The sequence below is a fragment of the Heteronotia binoei genome, chromosome 10, assembly GCF_032191835.1.
Source record: "Heteronotia binoei isolate CCM8104 ecotype False Entrance Well chromosome 10, APGP_CSIRO_Hbin_v1, whole genome shotgun sequence".
In the NCBI taxonomy this organism is placed as follows: domain Eukaryota; kingdom Metazoa; phylum Chordata; class Lepidosauria; order Squamata; family Gekkonidae; genus Heteronotia; species Heteronotia binoei.
In genome coordinates, this window is record NC_083232.1 from 85,420,247 (window position 1) to 85,441,310 (window position 21,064).

General features: G+C 47.9%; 1 protein-coding gene across 1 annotated transcript in view; it reads right to left on the minus strand.

Moving 5' to 3' along the window:
* The window catches only part of EGFR (epidermal growth factor receptor), a 232,306-nt gene extending 213,168 nt beyond the window's left edge, over positions 1-19,138 (minus strand). Inside the window, exon 1 of the mRNA XM_060247751.1 lies at positions 19,087-19,138. The gene's annotated coding sequence lies outside the window, so the exon portion shown is untranslated. The remainder of the gene's footprint in view (positions 1-19,086) is intronic.
* Positions 19,139-21,064: the final 1,926 nt, after the last annotated feature.

Here is a 21,064-nt window from a genome sequence, read left to right on the forward strand (position 1 = left end):
CATGATGGCACCTGGGGTTTTTTGGGCCACTGTGTGACACAGAGTGTTGGACTGGATGGGCCACTGGCCTGATCCAACATGGCTTCTCCAGCTGGCAGAGCAGAAGTCCATCAGTGGCTATTAGCTGCAGTGTATTGTTGGAACTCTCTATCTGGGGCAAGTGATGCTCTGTATTCTTGGTGCTTGGGAGTGGCAACAGTATGAGGGCTTTTAGTGTCCTGACTCCACTGATGGACCTCCTGATGGCACCTGGGTTTTTCTGGCCACTGTGTGACACAGAGTGTTGGATTGGATGGGCCATTGGCCTGATCCAACATGGCTTCTGTAGTGAAATTTGGAATGTGGTTCTGCTTATAACAGCTCGGGCAATCCTTTACTGGAGGAACTTGTTTCCAACCCCCTCCCTTTCCAAAATTCTGGAGGTATACTCTCCAACAGCATGTTGCTCTTTTCCTGAGATTCTTCAACCATGGGTTCCAAGGTTGTATCCAAAATATTTGCTTTAATCCAGGGCTTTTCTTTTTTAGCAGGAACTCACAGGAACAAAATGTCAGCTGGCTTGGCGTCATGGATGTGGTCTAATATGCAAATGAGTTCCTGTTGGGCTTTTTCTACAAAAAAAGCCCAGTATGAAACAATGGTGACATCAGGGGTGTGTGGCCAAATATGCAAATGAGTTCCTGCTGGGCCTTTTCTACAAAATAAAACCTCCTGGTTTTAATCCATCATAAAAATGAAACCTAAAAATTCAGTTTGGGCTACAAAGACCTCATTTAAGCACATAAAAGTCATGTAACACAAAATAACCCCAGGTGGGTAGCCATGATGATCTAAAGCAATAGAACAATATGCTATTTTGTGTTAGAACAAAGTTTGAAACAAACAAAGTTTAATTCTGGGTATAAGGTTTCATGTGCATATACACTTCTTCATATTTCTTATATCTTGCTCATTCAGTATGCACATGAAAGCTTATATCAAAAATTAAACTTCCTTGGTCTTAAAGGTGCCACTGGACTCACATTTTGTTTTAACACAAAATAACACGCAGTTAGTCATATTATATTTCTAGATATGCTCTTATTTCATCTGAATAATTAAAATGTGCCTCGATGTGAATCCAAGGAACCAGTTACTAATTTAAGCAATCACTTATGTTTTTGCTGAAGGCTATGTTGAAACATCTGACCAGACTGCTAGAACAAGTTACTTACCACAACGCCACCCTTTGATTTGACACACTTTTCCACATCTGCACATACTTGAGGCAAAAGAGAGGTACGCAAGGGAGTATTTCATGCTTATACCATGCGCTTAAGATACGTGCACTGGAGCCCTGCATATGAAGGTCACAAACTAGGTTTGCCAGGTCTTGGCTGGAAAATAGTTTGAATTTTTTTTGGGGGGTGGATCCAAGAAAGGGAGGGGTTTGAGGAGGAGAGGCGCCTCAGCATGGTACAATGCCACAGAGTCCACCCTTCAAAGCAGCCATTTTCTGCAGACGAGTTGACCTCTGCCAGCTGGAGATCAGTTGTCAAAGCGGGAGATCTCCAGGCCCCACCGGGAGTCTGGCAACCCTACCACAAACAATCCATCCCAGAATTAAAAGGGCCTGAATCCATTTGAACAGAGGTATGAGATTAAATGCCGTCAAGTCACAACCAACTTATGGCGTCCCCTCAAGGCAAGAAGTAAAGAGAGGTGGTTTGCCACTGCCTGCCTCTGCACAGCAATCCAGGTTTTCCTTGGTGGTCTCCAGAGCATTTTTGTAGCAGGAACTCCTTTGCATATTAGGCCACACACCCCAGATGTAGCCAATCCTCCAAGCGCTTACAGCAGGCTCCGTCATAATAGCCCTGTAAGCTCTTGGAGGATTGGCTACATCAGGAGGGTGTGGCCTAATATGCAAAGGAGCCCCTGCTACAAAAAAAGCCCCCGTGGTCTCCAATGTTCCCTCTCAGCTGCAGAGTCTTGTGAGCAGAAATTCTACTTTGTGAGCTACTGGCATTAAAATTGTGAGCGACTGCATAGATTAGTTTGCTCTGTGGCCATTTTTCCTGAGCTAAGACAAACATGTGTGAGCTGGAGGCTAAAAATCTGTGACCTAGCTCACGCTCACTCAGCTTAGCGGGAACACTGGTGGTCTCCCATCCAAGCTCTAACCATGGCCAACCCTGCTTAGCTTCCAATCTCTGACAAGCTTGATCCTGCCTGGGCTAGTCAGGCTGCTTAAGTGTGCTGAAGTCAGTGTTGAGCTGTGGCCTAAGAAGGCACCCAAAACTATGCTTTGATTTATGCCTTTAAATGTTAAGATACTCCCAGTCCTTTAAGACGCAACCCTGCTTCTTTGAGGGCACGGGAGAGTGGCTGTCCAGAGAAGGCTTGACTGACGCCTCCTCACCTCTTCTGATTTTGGGAAGCAGCCTGCTCACCCTTGCTACCGAATGTCAGGACAGGAGGAACTGAGCTACACGTGGGGCCTGAGAATGAGCAGACTGCTGGACCATCATGTCCTTCATGCAGGGGTGGAATTCTAGCAGGAGCTCCTTTGCATATTAGGCCACACACCCCCTGATGCAGCCAATCCTCCTGGAGCTTACAAGGCTCTTTTTTGAAAGCTCTTGGGAGGATTGGCTACATCAGGGGTGTGTGGCCTATTATGCAAAGGAGCTCCTGCTAGAATTCCACCCCTACCTTCACACAGGAGGAGCGCTGCTATGACAACGTGCTTGACTGCAATGGAGCAGAGTGGCAGAAGACTGGGGTGGGGGGGCATCAGCTGGGTATCCACCCAGGGTTGCCAAGTCCAATTCAAGAAATATCTGGGGACTTTGGGGGTGGAGCCAGGAGACATTGGGGTGGAGTCAGGATCAAGGTTGTGACAAGCACTGCTGAACTCCAAAGGGAGTTCTGGCCATCACATTTAAAGGGACTGCACACCTTTTAAATGCCTTCCCTTCACTGGAAATAATGAAGGATAGGGGCACCTTCTTTAAGGGCTCATAGAATTGTACCCCCTAGTCCAATCTTTTTGAAACTTGGGGGGTATTTTGGGGAGAGGCACTGGATGCTATGCTGAAAATTAGGTGCCTCTACTTCAAAGAACAGCCCCCCCCAGAGCCCCAGATACCCGCAGACCAATTCTCCATTATACCCTATGGAATTAGTCTTCATAGGGAATAATGGCATGCCCAGCAGACATTTCCCTCTGCCCCCCCCCCGTGCTTTCTGATGACCCTGAAGCAGGGGGAGGGCCTCCAAACCAGGGATCCCCTGCCCCCGCCTGGGGATTGGCAACCCTATACCCACCGAGGAGGGGGACAGGATGGACCCCATTAGCATTTTCTCAAAGTATATTAAAGTCAGAGAAAAGAACCCCAGGCTGCGTCAGCAGACTGCTTATGTGCAGAACTGTTCGCCGCGCATAACAAAATCAGCTTCACTTTCTTTCTCTGCAAGGAAGTGTGGGTATTTAAAAACAAACAGACAATTAAATGGACAATAAGGAAGCAATGTGCCTGCCGGTGTTAAATCGTATGTTTTTCCCTGCCTCTGACTTCAAGATGGAGTACGCAGACCTTGGAGTTAATTACCACAAAAAGTGAAACCGAAGTGTAAGCTTTCCACCCGGGACGTGCAAATAAAGCTGACCGGCCTGCTTTGTGCGCTGCTGCAGGCTCAAGGTAAGAGTGAAAGGCTCAAGTTGTTAGACATGTCAGTGATCCATGGGCACTGCACCTACCCAAAAGCTGATGCTGCAGCACCATCAAAAGGGCTGTGCTCCACTCGGCAGTGAAGGGAAGCACCCTCAAGTTGAAACCAGATTTATGGCACCGCAACTTCCTTTGGTGGTCTCCTGATCCAAGTACTGAACAGGGCTTCTGAGATCTGACATGAGCCACGCAAGTCAGGACATGCTCTGTTTGACCTTGCTCAGGGCATTTTTTGTAGCAGGAACTCCTTTGCATATTAGGCCGCACACCCCTGATGTAGCCGATGCTCCAAGAGGGCTCTTCGTACAGGGCCTACTGTAAGCTCCAGGAGGATTGGCTACATCAGGGCAGTGCGGCCTAATACGCAAAGGAGTTCCTGCTACAAAAAAAGCCCTGCAAACCTCCCCCTGAATACTCCCGCTTTCTAGGAAGGATAGAGCAATGTATTTTAGCCCAAATCAAATGTACACCTTAACACACACTTGGGAATCTTCTCTTAATCCAGGCATTGAGCATTCCCTCAGCTGTACTTTTCTCGCTTTGCATGTTGTATTATTTCAGCTATGGGGTAGGGGAGTGGGGGATGGAAAACACATCTCCTTGTGACCACGTCTGCAGGTAAAACAAAAAGAAACAGGCAACTGCAATAGAACTGTAAATAAACCATCCTGTACGGCAAATGGTTTCGTTAAAAACTGGATATAAATACAATTAAAATAGTTCGGCCGCATATACTTGCACACAGAGAGTGTCCAGAGGTGCTTTAAGTCACGCCTATGAAATGACTTAAAAAAAAAACACAAAGTGAAAGTTGTTCCTGCTAATATAAGCAAATGTGATCTTAAGACAGAGCTGCAGTTTCCTGCAATATACTCAACATTACTGCACATAAAATGCATTGCTTCGGATCAAACTGGGCCAGATATTGGGAGATCCATGAATGGATATCCCAGGTATTTTGTTTATAAGAAACAGATCCTGTACGGGACCCTGATTCAAAGCAGAGCTCCAGAAGGGCGAGTGGGAGAGTCCTTACTCTTCCCTTCCCTAAATGCTTTTTCCAATCAAAATTAACCTTTCCCAGAGCCCTGTTACGCAGAGTGGTAAAGCTGCAGTACAGCAGTCAGAGCCCTCTGCTCACAACCCGAGTTCGATTCCAGCGGAAGCTCGTTGAGGTAGCCGGCTCCAGGTTGACTCAGCCTTCCATCCTTCCGAGGTCGGTAAAATGAGTACCCAGCTTGTTGGGGGTAAAGTGTAGATGACTGGGGAAGGCAATGGCAAACCACCCCGTAAAAAGCCTGCTGTGAAAATGACATGAAAGCAACGTCACCTCAGAGTCAAAAACGACTGGTGCTTGCACAGGGGGACTACCTTTACCTTTTAAAGCCAGTATAAGCTATGGAATGGGAAACAGAGGCAGATCTCTGTTTTTTTTTCTTCACTTTTAATGACTAATGACAACCCTATGGCGTGGTCGGTTTCAATCAGCAAATCATTTTGGGAGGGTTAAACCACCTCAGCCTCACCTTGCTTCATGCCCCCAAGCAAACACCATTGCCCTTCAGAAATATAAAAAGGTAAAGGTAGTCCCTGAAATATACCGGGACTCTATTTGTCAATCTCCCGACATCTCAGCTGCTCTGGCCAAATAGGTGTTGGTTTCTCCCAAGTTCTTTACTCTCAGCATCCAAAGACTGATCACGGCTACAGTTGGCCTTCTGAACAGGCAGCTTTCAGAAGGTCTGCAAACTCCTTGTTTAGGCTCCCACCACTAGAATTCGTGTAAAGAGACTGAGTTACTAAAAAAAAAAAAAAATACAGTTTAGCAAATCAAACAGGACTCTGTCCTTGACACTGGCCCTGCCCCAAGCACCATGTTGCCTGATCCTGGCTCTTGTTAACGCCACTTACATTCTTCGCTTCAACCTTACCAATTTGCTGTAGTTTTAGAACGAAAGCAAAAAAACAAAACAGCCCCTGAACACTGTGTTCCCCAGAAGCCTTCGTGTATGGACAAGCAGGCAGTGGGATACAGGTCTTACAGCAGAAAATGGTTCTAGGAACAAACCTAGGGCTTCAGTTCCTGCTCAGGAACACAAACAAATCTTAGGATCAAGTCTACACAGGAAGAAGGCTTAAGACTGCATTCCAAACAAGGAAACCGTCCCACAAATTTAGGAGCAGATTAGTTTGAATACAAGCTGTACCGTTGGCCTAAACTGGTGCAGCTGACGTTTTGGCAAATTCTGGTATGTAGACACAGGATCCAGCACCCAAGAGCCTCACAGGAATCTGAAAACCAAGGTCCCAAAAGGACCTTCCCTCTTACACAAAGACTGAAATAGAGGTTTGCTCGTATTGCAAAGTCTTCAGGGCTTGTTTTCTGACCTCTCTAAAGCGCCAAAGACTCTAATGCAGGGGTGTCAAAGTCATTTGTTATGAGGGCCAGATCTGACAAAAATGAGACCTTGTTGGGCCGAGCCATATCAGACCAGGCCATGTGTGTACCTATTTAAGATTAGGTAGCAGAGATATAAACTTTATAAAGGACACAAACATTTAAAAACACTTTTTAAAACTTAAAATATGCTAAAAAAAATCAGCACTTGTTGGTCTTAAAGGTGCTTTCTTTGTATTTCTCCCATGGATCCAAGGAACTGGGCAAAGGAAGCTCTGGCTCTTTCCTTCCTTCCCCAGGGCACTGGAGGGGGGGAAGAGCCTCAGCCAACAGAAGGAAGAGAGGTTTGGCTCAGTAACTCTACAGTGCAATGTAAAGAGCCTGGGAAAACAAGCCCTGTCTCCCCCCCTTCCTCCCTCAGCCAATGGAGAAAATAGAGGTTTTGCTTTGTAGCTTCTGTGCAACTGAACAAGCCTTGCAAAGCAAGCTGTTATAGGGTGTTCTTACATTCAGTTTGATCCAGACTTTTAGAGCCTTCAAATCGCCCGCCACCGTTCTGCTTTAATTATTTTCCTTTTACATTTGTGGATTTGCTGCGCTCATTTTGCGTAGCCAAACTTCTATATTTCCTGCCGAAAGCGTTTCAATTGTGTGTGTGTGTGTGGGGGGGTGTCTCTGATCAGAGGGCAGACAGAATGCCAGTGCTTAGTTAAATGTATACGATTGCTTGGAAATGGTGTCAACACTGCAAAAACAAAACAAATTTAAATTCCAAGAGGAGGCAAGCAATGATATGTAAAAATTTCAAGTGCTGTCAGTTCTCATGCAAATTGCTGCACCTTGTGGCTTTTGGAGGAGTCTTTTAAAACACATGCAAACTTCTACAATACAAGTTTGAAACACCTGTAGAGAAATGACTGGATCAAAACTAGTTTTGAGAAAAACATTGCAGAAGCAACGCCGGAATTCATCTCACCGAGACAAATGTAGATGCTTCGGGCAGCAACAATGCAAAACAGTTGTGAAAACGTTAGGTAATGTGAAAGGTGAGTTTCCAATGCAGTGACAGAAAGTCACAAACTTTCAGTGTAAAAACACCCATACAGAAGGAAACAACAATAAGACACAACCAGAAGGTTATAGTGACAAAATAACACGCAATACGTAATATAACAGTGAAATGTATAGTCCTACATGAACAAGCCTTAACAACAACTATAATTGTTATCACGAATAAAGTCCATTTCCAAACGGAACCAGGTAAATCCGGAATGTGTTGAAACTCTTCAAATTCGGCGATTCCGCCATATTATTCAATATTACTCAATAGTAGAAAAGGACAATTTCCTATTGTAATGAGAAGGAAAAATCCCTGGACAGGTCGTCGACTTCTGCCACACCTGTTTCAGTCCTTTATCAACAAGGGATATTCCACAATGACAAACGATAACAAGTATCAAACCAATTCACATAGGGACCAAACGTCTCCAACAAAATTATTTCATTGACGGCTCCCGGTCACCACTGGCTGAATGCTCCCGGACCACACGTTTGACACCCCTGCTCTATTGAGAGCAGGAAATAGCAGAAATATCTGAGTTTAGCTCAACTATACACATAAGTAAACTGCTCTACAGCAAGAACTTATGACGGAACACAGACTGCCTTGTGCCCATTTTAATGTTCTTGTACCTGTGGTTTTACTACTGTGTTTATCAAATCACTTTTATACGGTTACCCTCTGTGGGTTCCGAGATGCCCAGGAAAAAGGTGGGCATCTAAATATTTTTAAATAAACCAACTGAACTATAGTAGCATTCTACGCCTGCTAAGTGTGACAAAGGCTGCCCAGGTGTGGGTCTTCCGAATGAAATCTCGTTCTCAGAATTTACTGCCAATGATAAGGAACGATGCTTTAACCATAGAAAGGTCCACAGAAACAGCAGATGAAACACCCCTGCATCACATCATGTCATCCCATGGGTTAGTGACGATTCGCTGCTTGCACAGGGGACTACCTTTACCTTTTTCTACACCCACACAGTTTAGCTCACTGCTGTTGTTGTTTGCAGGGGTTTTTTTTTAACGCTTTGCTTGATTCTGCTATAATGCATCAGGTGGTAGCGTTTAGCCAGTTGTATTGCTGCAAGCCTAAGCGGGTTTCCATGGAGGAAGAGATTGGATTTATATCCTGCCCCTTGCTTGGGAGTTCCAGAGCAGCTTGCAATCTCCTTTCCCTTTCCCTCCCTGCAACAGACACCCTGTGCTGTATGTGGGGCTGAGAGAGCTCTTTCAAGGACTGCTCTTGTGCAGAACAGCTCTGAGAGAACTTGTGACTGACTCAAGGTCACTCGGCAGGGCATGTGAAGAAGTGGGGAATCAAACTCCGTTCTCCCAGATCAGAGTCTGCGCACTTAACTGCTACACCAAACTGGCCCTCTCTCAAAGTCAGGGGTCGTTTTGTAGAAAAATAGCTGGTGGAGCTCATCCAGAGATTGTTATGCAGCTGCACATACTATTCAATGGACAAGGAGGTAGAACTCTCAGAAGGAGGTGGTGGAACTCTCAGAAAGGTTCAGGAACTCCCACTGAATCCGAGGCCTGCTCACAGGTACTGACATTGCATTAAAGCAAGAATTTCTGGCCCCTTTTTAAGAAACAATTTATGCCAGGGGTGGCCAAACTTGCTTAACGTAAGAGCCACATAGAAAAAATGTCAGATGTTTGAGAGCCGCAAGACAAGAACATCTGATGTTTGGGAGAAGGGAGGGAGGGAGGAAGGAAAACAGATGGGGAGAGAGAAGTGAACAGGAAGCAACTTTAAATGCGTTCTCCTAGCTGCCAGCTGGCTTGGCTTGGAGAAGTGATTTAAAGAGAGAAATGCCTTCTCCAAACCGGCCAATGCGGGTGGTGGGGGCTTCAAGAGCCACACGATACAGTATGTGTGAAAGAGCTGCCTGTAGCTCCCGAGCTGCAGTTTGGCCACCCCTGCAATCAGGTTACAGAGCATGGGGCTGGCACTGATTTCCTGTATTCTAGGAAAAGAATCCTTGTTTGTCTATTGTGCACCTGCACAGCGATCACCTTAACATACCGGGGAAGAGACCTGCATCTTAAATGCAACATCATACTCATGCACCAGGGACCTATGACCGGCTCAAGCTCTGGGCTTCCACTGACAGGGAATGTTGAGACACGTTTGTCCCATCTCCCCCCATTATGGCCCTTATCACGGACGCAGCAAACAAAGGGGAGGCTTGTCTTTGCCGTGTGAAAAGGCACTGCGAGCCTACCAGAACAGGAACCGACAGCACAGCACATCAAACTTTTGCAATACATCTGGCCTTCTCCTCTTGCACGAAATGCAACCTTTGAAGATAATCAAATAACTGGCAGCGTATCCTGCATTAACATATCCTCGGGCAGTCGGACAAAGCCGGTTCAGTGCATTTGTATATATTTTAAAAAAGCAACACTCCAAGTGGTATGCAAAACAGTATCACGGCGGACAAGATTTCCCCAGTCCGAGACGCTTCATTCTATAACAATTCCAATTAGGGAATTCTGCTAGGCAATTAACCTTACCGTGCAGCCTTGGGGGAGATTTGGGATCAAAAACTGTCCTTGACCAAAGCTACAAACTCTCTCTGCAACGCAATAAAGCAACACTTCTAGGCAGAGGGAGAATCACAGCCAAAGAAGCTGGGAACGAAAGCGATTAGAAACGGCCTGAATTCTTTATAGCTGTTGCGGAGGAGAATCCAACCATGCGCAGAGTGATGTTTATATCAAAACACATCACTCCAGCACATTGGGAATGTTCAAGGTTTATAATGTATAGCAGGCATTAGACTGGCTAAGGGTAAAAATATGTATTTGAGAAAGCCTTGAGAACACCGCATATAAGAAAAAAGATCACTGAACTGTTCCATGCTCGACGCCTTCTGCTGCGGGGGGGGGGGGGCAAACTGCAGCTCAGGAACCACATGTGGCTCTTTCACACATAGTGTGGCTCTTGAAGCCCCCACTGCCCCATTGACTGGCTTGGAGAATGTATTTAAAGTTAAAGTTGCTTTCTTTCCACCTCCCCTTCCCCCCATTTGCCTGCCTTCCTTCCAGCTCTCAAACATCTGACATTTGTCCTATAGGTCTCTTACGTTAAGCAAGTTAGGCCACTCCCTGCAATGTTTCTTACCTATTCATGAAAAAGGTGCTAATTTTTATATCAAAATTTTGGTTTCAGATAAAATGAAAGTAACATGATGGCTAAAAACCCCTATTTATCTTAACTATTTAACATTTACAAAGTTTATCATTCAATGTACAACAGGTAGCAATTTTTTCAGAACCTTACTTTTAAGCTATTCCCAGTGCCATTATACACTGGGAATAGCTCAAAAGGAAGGTTCTGAAACACTGGTAATACTGTTTTGTAAAAGATGCCTTATAAAGGATTTATAAAGGATGCAATCCTAAACACAGTCTTCTGGGATTGCTTTTTATTTATTTATATACGCCACAATGGGGGACAAGAGTGTTCTCCTCTTCACTTGTTTTATCCTTACAACAACCCTATGAGGTAGGTTAGCTGAACGACTGGCCCAGGGTCACCCAGCAAGCTTCCATGGCAGAGTCGGGATTTGAACCTGGGCCTCACAGATCCTAGCATGGGAGAAGGTCCCACTGGCTACCGCAGGGTTTGCCTCTGAGTAGACCTGCTGAAGATCGCTCCCAACATTTGGCAACAAAAATACAGTGCCACTGAATTTTATCATTTCAACTGTCATCCTATCTTTCCTCTATCATGGGGTTCATATTCACACTTTTAAGCTGCTCCCTTTTTGGCAATCTAGAAATACTTGAATACTTCAGTGGGGCTGCTTCAGATTTCAGCAAGGTTGGGGGGGGGGGGTACATGTGCGCTGTGAGTGGAAAACGAAGTTTTAAAGGCCTCCTTTTAAACGTATGCCTGAATTCTTTATAGATTCATTTGTGAAATACTGCAGCATTTTTTAAGCAAAAGGGTTTGTGCTTTCAACATAGTTAGCTAATCTATTTGCTTATAATGCTTAGTTTGTCAAACAAGCAAGTTGCCCAGAAATAAACAAACACGTATGGCTTGAAACCAAAAAGAGGGGAAACCCCACCTTTTGACGCCCCTGACTTCTCCTTGATTAGACTGCAACAGAAAACCCACGAGTGTTTGATTAGCCTGCATTTATACCAGCCTGCGTTATCTCTTTGCAATCATAATAGGTTTAAACTAGCGGAATTCTTTTTCACTGGATTCAGCTATGCAAGACAGCCTCCCCTATCTTCTAGGTCTGATTTTCCATAGACCTCCTTTTGTGCGTTTTTCAGATCTGCCAACTGAATCCTGCTACATTTCACACCCACGTCGTTCTCCACCCTGCTGCGTTTCAAACTTTAGCCATCCCAAATGAGAAATAAATGCAAGTTTCAATAACAATCCTTGAAAGTGGTTACAGAATTCTTTGTACTTTTCCAGCAAGAATTATATAGGCTCGGTCCAGGCATCATACAAAAAACACAGCTTAAGTAAACTAAGTACGGCGAGTTAAGAGTTCATTGTCGGAACGGGAAACCATGGTTTGAAGTTAGTCCATTAACTGTATATCTAGGCTTAAAGTTTTGTTGGACCGCAGCAATGCAGGTATCATGTCTCTCTTCCAGTCTGCTACCCAGCTGCAGCTACCAATCCAGGCCGGGGGGCCCAGGGCTTTTTTTTTGTAGCAGGAACTCCTTTGCATATTAGGCCACACGCCCCTGATGTAGCCAATCCTCCTGGAGCTTCAGGAGGCCCTGTAAGAAGAGTCCTGTAGGCTCTTGGAGGATTGGCTACATCAGGGGCGTGTGGCCAAATATGCAAAGGAGTTCCTGCTAGGAAAAAAAGCCCCGAAGGTGCCTATCTAACTAACCCTAATGAACCACTAATACCTTTGACTGGATGGTGCAACATTTTATCTATTTTGAGATGGTGGGGGGAGAGAAGCGTGCTCTGCTCTCTTTACACAGTTGAGAATGTTATAAAACCTTGCTACGTACGCTTGCAGTTGCCTTCTATTTGTAAACTAAACCTGCTTGCAATAGACTGGAAGGATAAACCTCCATCTTTAACACTGTGGCAGGTTAAACCTTGAGATCTTACAGTTGTGGAGAAGATCTCTTTAATGATTAACCCCATAGACTCTAAGTGAGCTCACTTTTTGGAGAAGTGGATGCCTCTTTATACCAGCTGTTGCTTTAGCACCAGGATGTCGAACTCATGTGTTATGAGGGCCGGATCTGACATAAATGAGACCTTGTTGGGCCAGGCCATGTCAGATTGGGCCAAGCCATGTCGGGTCGGGCCATGTGTGTACCTATTCAAGACAAGGTAGCAGATATATAAATTTTATAAAGAACACAGACAGAGAATACGACAGAGAATGGTTCTGGAATGACCACATTTATTTGTTTTAATTATTTAATTGGCTAAACTCGACTCATATATATTTTACTTATTTTAGAAGAAGAATTGCAGATTTATACCCCACCCTTCTCCCTGAATCAGAGACTCAGAGCGGCTTCCAATCGCCTATGTCTTCTCCCCCCACAACAGACACCCTGTGAGGTGGGTGGGGCTGAGAGGGCTCTCCCAGCAGCTGCATGTGGAGGAGTGGGGAATCAAACCCGGTTCTCCCAGATAAGAGTCCGCTCACTTAACCACTACACCAAACTGGCTCTCAATTTTATGTATTTTAGCTCCCTATGTACTCTAATATAAAATCTAGGATTTTATATTATTTATATTGCTATTTTACTGCTAAATCTGTTTTATGCCAATAAGGGCTTGCTATTTGCTAAAAAAAAAAAAACACAGACAAACACAAATATATATTTTTTAAAAATTAACCATGCTTAAAACATTAGCACTTCTTGGTCTTAAATATGCTTTCTTTGTATTTCTCCCATGGGATCCAGGGAACTGGGCAAAGGAAGCTGTTCTCTTTCCTTCATTCCTGCTATTAAAAAAGTCCCAAGGGTACCTAATTAATTAACCCTAATGAACCACTAATACCTTTTACTGGATGGTGCAGCATTTATCCCCGGGGGGGGGGGAGCCTCAGCCAATAGAAGGAAGAGAGGCTTGGCTCAGTAGCTCTGCTGTGTGACTGAGAGAGCCTGGCAAAGCAAGCTCTTCCTCCTCCCCCCCCCCCTTCTCCTCAAGGGAGGAATCTCAGTCAATGGAGAAAATAGGTTTTGCTCTGCAGCTCCTGTGTGCAATTGAGCAAGCCTTGCAAAGCAAACTGTTATGCAGAAGGAAGCAAAAGAGAGGGAGAAGGAAGCAGATGATAGCCTGATTCGGTCCCTGAACTGCATGTTTGACACTCCTGCTTTAGCAGAAGCAAGTCATTTTAAATAGCACCAACCAGTGCTCCCTCTACACTGAGTTAGCGTGAGCTAGCTCACAGACTTTTAGCCTCCAGCTCCCACATTTTTGTCTTAGCACAGGAAAAATGGGCCCAGAGCAAAATCATTTATGCAGCAGCTCACAACTGTAATGCCAGCAGCTCACAAAGTAGAATTTTTGCTCACAAGACTCTGCAGCTTAGAGGGAACACTGGCACTAACTGACCATCAGCCAGTCTACGGCAAACACAGCAGCTGGTTCAGAAAAAAGCTTCTACTTCAACTGTGGAGGATCCAGCTCTGTGTTTGCTGAGGGATCCAGGACTGCCCTCCCCATTTGCCTTCTTCGGTTTAGTGGAATTCAAGTATGGGTGTGAAAGAGCATGCGGCAGATATGATCAGAGAAGGAGCCCTGAGGGAGCAAAGCGACACTGGAACAACTCAGAGGAAAGGTGGTCTGTTCCAGCTACTGTTCCAGCAGTGTCTACATAGCATCTGTGCCCCAGATTAGAAAACATGGAATTCCTCCAGCACAACTGCCACCCCTGGAAGTCTGCATTGCACTATTTATTAATGTCATATTGAACATGCATCTCCTGAGGCCGTTTTAGCGGCGTCTTAGCAAGTATCTCCAAAAGAAATTATGCTTAGGTATAAACAACTGCACTTGCTTACATTTAGGGCTACCAGATGTCCTCTTTTTGTGTGTATGCGCTCTTTTTGGTTCTTTAAAAACACACACACACAGCTCATGAAAATCTCCTCTTTCCTTTTGTACCCTTAGAAGCTCATCGATTCTCAAACCTTGAGCATCAGAAGTTCTTTCTTTCCTTCCTTGGGCTAAAAGGCCTGAGACAAATTCCACAATTGCTAGAGTGATTTTAGGATACTTATCACTAAGTAAAAGAGCCAGGGTTTCCAGAGTAAAAGGCAAAGGTAATCCCCTGTGCAAGCACCAGTCATTTCTGACCCTGAGGTGACGTTGCTTTCACACCGTTTTCATGGCAGACTTTTTACGGGGTGGTTTGCCATTGCCTTCCCCAGTCATCTACACTTTCTGGAGTGGGGGAGACTGTTGGTTGAAAAAAGGCTTAATGCAGTAATCCTTCATAATCTCAAAAAAAAAAACCACCAAGCCTGCATTCCAGCAGAGTATGAAAGGCTGTATCGATCCTGTTAAGGCCACAAGGGCAGATTCTATCAGTGTAGGGCCTACTCAAAAATCTCCCTTGCAAAACCAGTATAGGTTCTCTTTTTGGGGTTGGAAGGTTAGGAACATTCCTAATTTGCAGCAAATATCATATCTTAAATAGTAAAAAGGTAAAGGTAGTCCCCTGTGCAAGCACCAGTCGTTTCCGACTCTGGGGTGACGTCACATCACGACGTTTTCACAGCAGACTTTGTATGGGGTTGTTTGCCATTGCCTTCTCCAGTCATCTACACTTTTCCCCCAGCAAGCTGGGTACTCCCTTTTACCGACCTCAGAAGGATGGAAGGCTGAGTCAACCTTGAGCCAGCTACCTGAACCCAGCTTCTGCCGGGATCGGTCAGGAGCAGAGAGTTCAGACTGCAGTACTGCAGCTTTACCACTCTGCACCACCGGGCTGCTTATCTTAAAACAGTAGGGGTATTTAAAATGAGATTTGTCACAGTGAACACTTGCTTGAAGAAGTCAGTTGGGAAATATGTCCTCTTTTTTGTTTTCTAGAATACGGTAACCCTATCAACTCTTTGCCTTCCATGCCCTCTTTCCTCCTCCCCTTCTATTGAAATTCAGGTGGAGAGCACCTCAGTGCAGCGGGCCAGTTCTCTGTTTCCGTCGAGTACCCTATGCAGCATCCTATAATTTGATGATGACTCTCAAGAAGAAAAGTTGGTTGTTCTACCCTGTTTCTCTCTGCCCTAAGGAGTCCCCAAGGAGTTTACAGTCGCCTTCCCTTGCTCTCTCCACAACAGGTGCCTTGCAAGAGAGGCGAAGTTTAGAGAGTTCTGAGAGAACTGCGACTGTCCCAAGGTCACCCAGCATGTCGAGGAGGGGGGGAATCAAACCCAGTTATCCAGATGAGAGACTGCCACTCTCAGCCACAGCATCAAGCAGGCTCTCACCACGTCCCCCTATGCGATACATTAAAAGCCAATGCATCAAACCCAGGTGGGTGCTTCCGTTCCAATGTGCATGGAGCAAAAACTGTTCCCATTCCCACCACTAACTGCAAAACTGCTTTGACTTTTTCCCCAGATTTTGTGGACAGGTTGTCACACTCCTGACAGGAGGCAGCTGTTAACAGCAGAGATCACGGTTGATTCCTGACTATCGCTCTATCAAATGGTACTAACACACATAACTGTTACATATTTTTTTTCCTTTTTGGAAGGCCCAAATCACTGGCACCAGTTCAGCCTGCATCGCATTAAAGTGGAATGGGAGTCTACTCAACCCTGCCCTGATTTCATCACCGACAGGTATGAACTTGCTCTTTATAGCATAGCGAGAGAGAGAGCACTTCTCAATTTTGAGATTGAGCAATTAGCTCCTCGAGGAGGTGTGTTTCGCCTTCTCAAGGATTGTTTTATCGTCTGGAGTCATGAAATGCTTAAATTACATGAGCTGAGCAGAAGTTATCAGAGAGCTCTTTTCTCAGGAAAAGAGATGCGGAGGAAAGAAAACACGAAAATATTCAAAAACACCCCCCCCCCCCAGTTTTTTGGCAGTTCCCCAAAACAAAGCTGATTCGTCTAGAACCGGAGTTGGCTGCCTGCTTTTAAAACTTTTACAAAAGCTGAGGAGAAAGAAAACCACGCAGAGGCCAAAAAGGGGGCGGGGGAAGCCAGCAAAAACCTTATCCTTCCTCCCCTCCAGCTTCCAAACTGGTTTCTCAACAACAAAATGCACGCTCCCAGCTCCCAAAAAGAAGCTAGGGTGAGCGCAGAGAGGGCTAAGCTAGAAGACTCCAACCAAGCCAGTCTGAGGAGTGACACGCCAAGGGCTCCCCAATGAATTTAGACTGGGAACCATCCATTCAACCCCCCCCCCCCCTAAATGATAACGATTTAGAATGAGAAAGAACAAGCTGAGAAAGATTCCGGGATCACCAGCAACTGTTTACCTACACTGTGCATCTGTTGGTGGATAAGATAAACAGCACTAATAGTTAGGTGTTCCTTCAAAAAGAGAGAGAGAAGTAAACAGATAGTCCACTTCTAAATCTCAATCCGTAGAGAATACCGGTTCCTGGGTTTAGGCATCCCTATGAATCACTGGTGGTTTTCTCCAAGTTACAGGAAGAGAGTAATAATCTTTGGGCAAGTAACCTCTCTCCAGCCCAGGGATTCTGGCTCTTGTGAAACTCACACTTTAGCCTGTTAGCAGGATCATATAAACAGCAGCATCCTCTCCCTGCTGGAATTATTACTTCTGTCAAGGCTTCGAGAGATCAAGAAAGGGAAGGGGAGGGCGGGGGGGGGGGGGAATCACAGCAGACTTTTGCATTCTCTTGCATAGATAAGCAAAAAAGGCTGAGACCAATTCCGCACTAGACTTTTAATCCTGGTTTAGCCCTGTCCCCAAGCTAATTCTACACTAAAATCATAGAACCATAAAGCAATAGAGTTGGTTTCTCTGATTCTAGCGTAGAATGTCAGTTTGGGGATAGAGTTAAACCAGGATTAAAGGTCTAGTGCGAAACTTGTCTAGAGTTCCCAAAGTGGCGCTGTTTTGAGCACCAAGAACGCAGTAGCACCTTAGAAGTCCTTTTCCGTCACCTCGAGCTCAAGGTTAGGAAGGAAAGATTCCTAACAAAAACTCAGAAACCAATTTTTATACCAAAACTCTTCACTCCACACTAGGCAACCTCAGCTGCTCTGCAACAAGCAGGGACCGCTCTGATGCCAAAGATCTACCCCCAAATCGTCTCATTGGATAACTTGAAGATGCCACTGTGGGGGTGAAGAAAGTGGGCACCTGAACGGTTTGCTAGTTCTCCACCACATTTGCGCAGAAGAATCAGAGTTCCGTATTCAGGAAGTTTGAAGTCAATCTAGGAGGGGAGAGAAAGCAACGGGGGTGCCTCCTAAGTCTGACCGCCTCCTCCCCCTCAACCACAACCGCGCTCTGGCCTCCTCCAGCACCTACCTAACCACTAATAACCGTCTGGATCCTGCTATCTCCCAGCAAGACACACCTGGTGCCCAGCAGAACCAAACACCCGCCCCCCCTCCAAAAAGATCTAATCACTGCCCACTCCCCGGGGGAGCCCCTTGAGAAACGGGGCTGGACTAGATGACCTCAAGGGAGCCTTTCCCCCGAGAGCGCCTCTGAGCCTATGCAGAGGAAAGCAACCCGCTCCGCGCGCGGGACAGCCGCAGGCTCCTTCCTCTAAGCACGTGCAGAGCGCGCCCCCTGACAGCCGCAGGGCTCCTTCCCCGGAGCATGTGCAGAGCGCCCTCCCGACAGCCGGGCTCCTTCCCCGGAGCATGTGCAGAGCGCGCCCCCCGACAACCGCGGGCTCCTTCCCCGGAGCATGTGCAGAGCGCCCTCCCGACAGCCGGCCTCCTTCCCCGGAGCATGTGCAGAGCGGGTCCCCCGACAGCCGGCCTCCTTCCCCGGAGCATGTGCAGAGCGCCCTCCCGACAGCCGGCCTCCTTCCCCGGAGCATGTGCAGAGCGCGCCCCCCGACAGCCGGGATCCTTCCTCGGAGCATGTGCAGAGCGCGCCCCCCGACAACCGCGGGCTCCTTCCCCAGAGCATGTGCAGAGCGCCCTCCCGAAAGCCGGCCTCCTTCCCCGGAGCATGTGCAGAGCGCGCCCCCCGACAGCCGGGATCCTTCCTCGGAGCATGTGCAGACCGCGCCCCCCGACAACCGCGGGCTCCTTCCCCGGAGCATGTGCAGAGCGCCCTCCCGACAGCCGGCCTCCTTCCCCGGAGCATGTGCAGAGCGGGTCCCCCGACAGCCGGCCTCCTTCCCCGGAGCATGTGCAGAGCGCCCTCCCGACAGCCGGCCTCCTTCCCCGGAGCATGTGCAGAGCGCGCCCCCCGACAGCCGGGATCCTTCCTCGGAGCATGTGCAGAGCGCGCCCCCCGACAACCGCGGGCTCCTTCCCCAGAGCATGTGCAGAGCGCCCTCCCGACAGCCGGCCTCCTTCCCCGGAGCATGTGCAGAGCGCGCCCCCCGACAGCCGGGATCCTTCCTCGGAGCATGTGCAGACCGCGCCCCCCGACAACCGCGGCCTCCTTCCCCGGAGCATGTGCAGAGCGCGCCCCCCGACAGCCGGCCTCCTTCCCCGGAGCATGTGCAGAGCGCGTCCCCCGACAGCCGGCCTCCTTCCCCGGAGCATGTGCAGAGCGCGCCCCCCGACAGCCGGCCTCCTTCCTCGGAGCATGTGCAGAGCGCCCTCCCGACAGCCGGGCTCATTCCCCCGAGCACGTGCAGAGCGCGCCCCCCGACAACTGCGGGCTTCTTTCTCTGAGCATGTGCAGAGCGCGCTCCTCCGGGCTCCCTCCGCCCCGCGCCCTGCAGTGGCTCTTGGACCCGACCCCCGCGCGTCCCTCTGTGGCTCGCTCACCTCTCTTCTCTTCGCCTCGCCCGAGGCTGGCCAGAAGCGCCAGGCAGAAGAAGGCGGCGGCGTGCCTGGCCCCCAAGGGCCCCCGGCCGGCTGGCGAGCGACTCCCTTGGCCCATGGCCGGGCTGAGGCGGCGATAATCCGGCGGCTGGGCGGGCAGCAGTGGGCTCCCTCCGGCGGCGGCGGCGTCTGGCGGCGGCTCCACCACGCAGGAGAGAGCGAGCGAGAGAGAGAGGAGGGCTCGCGCCTCTCGGCCCTGACCACGCCCCCTCCTCGGAGAAGGGGGCGGAGCGTCGATGGGGCGGGGGCGCTGCTGCTCCCCGACGGCCCCCTGCACTCGCCACGTGCGCCCCCGCGCGCGGGGAGGAGGGCTCGGGCCGCTGAAGTGGGGCTCTTCTGCTCTCGGCTCTTCTCCGCCCGCCCGACTTTGGCGGCCCGTGCGGCTCGACGGCGGCCCACTGCTGGAATCCGGGCGGGGCAGGGGCGGGGCCTCGTCGTGGGCGCCTCTCAGGTGGAGGGGGCGGGGCCGGGTTTACCTGGCCAGGGAGGGAAGGGCCAGAAATTCCCGTCTGGCCGGCTCAGCCCCGCGCGCCCTCTTCGGCTGCGCCTCCGGCCGCCTCGCCGGCCCCGCTGCAAGGACAGGCTGCGCCATCTGCCGCCGCCCCGGCAGTCCGGCCCCTGTTAGGCAATCTGGAAGGCAGGAGCGCGCCTTTAGGGGGAAAGGGGGGGGGGCAGCGGGTGCAGCTTCGGGGACCAAACCCACAAAGAAGGGGGGGGGGGTCTTGAAAAAGGTCCTGAACCAAAGTCCACACCTGCGCATAATAGGAGGATGAGTGGATTCTCATTTGAAGAAGAAGAAGAAGAAGATATTGGATTTATATCCCGCCCTCCACTCCGAAGAGTCTCAGAGCAGCTCACAATCTCCTTTACCTTCCTCCCCCACAACAGACGCCCTGTGAGGTAGATGAAGATATTGGATTTATATCCTGCCCTCCACTCCGAAGAGTCTCAGAGCAGCTCACAATCTCCTTTACCTTCCTCCCCCACAACAGACACCCTGTGAGGTAGATGAAGATATTGGATTTATATCCCGCCCTCCACTCCGAAGAGTCTCAGAGCGGCTCACAATCTCCTTTACCTTCCTCCCCCACAACAGACACCCTGTGAGGTGGGTGGGGCTGAGAGGGCTCTCCCAGCAGCTGCCCTTTCCAGAGAGCAACCTCTGCCAGAGCTATGGCTGACCCAAGGCCATTCCAGCAGGTGGAGGAGTGGGGAATCAAACCCGGTTCTCCCAGATAAGAGTCCACACACTTAACCACTACACCAAACTTGTGTGTGTATATATACATACACAAGCGCACACCTATGTGCATATGTATACACACATATATGTGTATGTATATATTGTTTTCTGTGGCTGCAGAAGGTAGGACCAGAACCAATGCATTGAAATTAAATCAAAAGAGTTTCCGGCTCAACATTAGGAAGAACGAACTCCCCCCCCCCTTTATATTTTTATTTGATTTTTTAAAAAGTATACAAGTTAATATCAATATTTATATTCATATACAATTAATTAAACTTATGGAATCAGGTTGTAAACAAGCATAAATACTTACATTCATACAATAAAATATTGAGTAAGGATTTTAAGTTATAAAGATGTATCTAGATATCTAGACCATTTTCTATCCGGGGAGAGAGGTCAAGAAAACAAAAGATTAAGATGATAATTCCTGTATCAAAAGACAGTTACATGACATTACTTTTTTCAAGTTGAGAGTAGAAGAGGTATGTTGAAGCTGCAAATAAAAGTACCAAGGAATCTGTTGGTGCAGTTTTCTTTCCAGTATATTCTTAGGTAATAATCCAGAATTATTAGCTATATCTGTTAGTCTTGTTAGTCCCGCTTGTCTCCATATTTCTGCAACCTTTGATTCATTGCCTGGAGGAAACCAGTTTTGGAATAAAAAAGATGAGA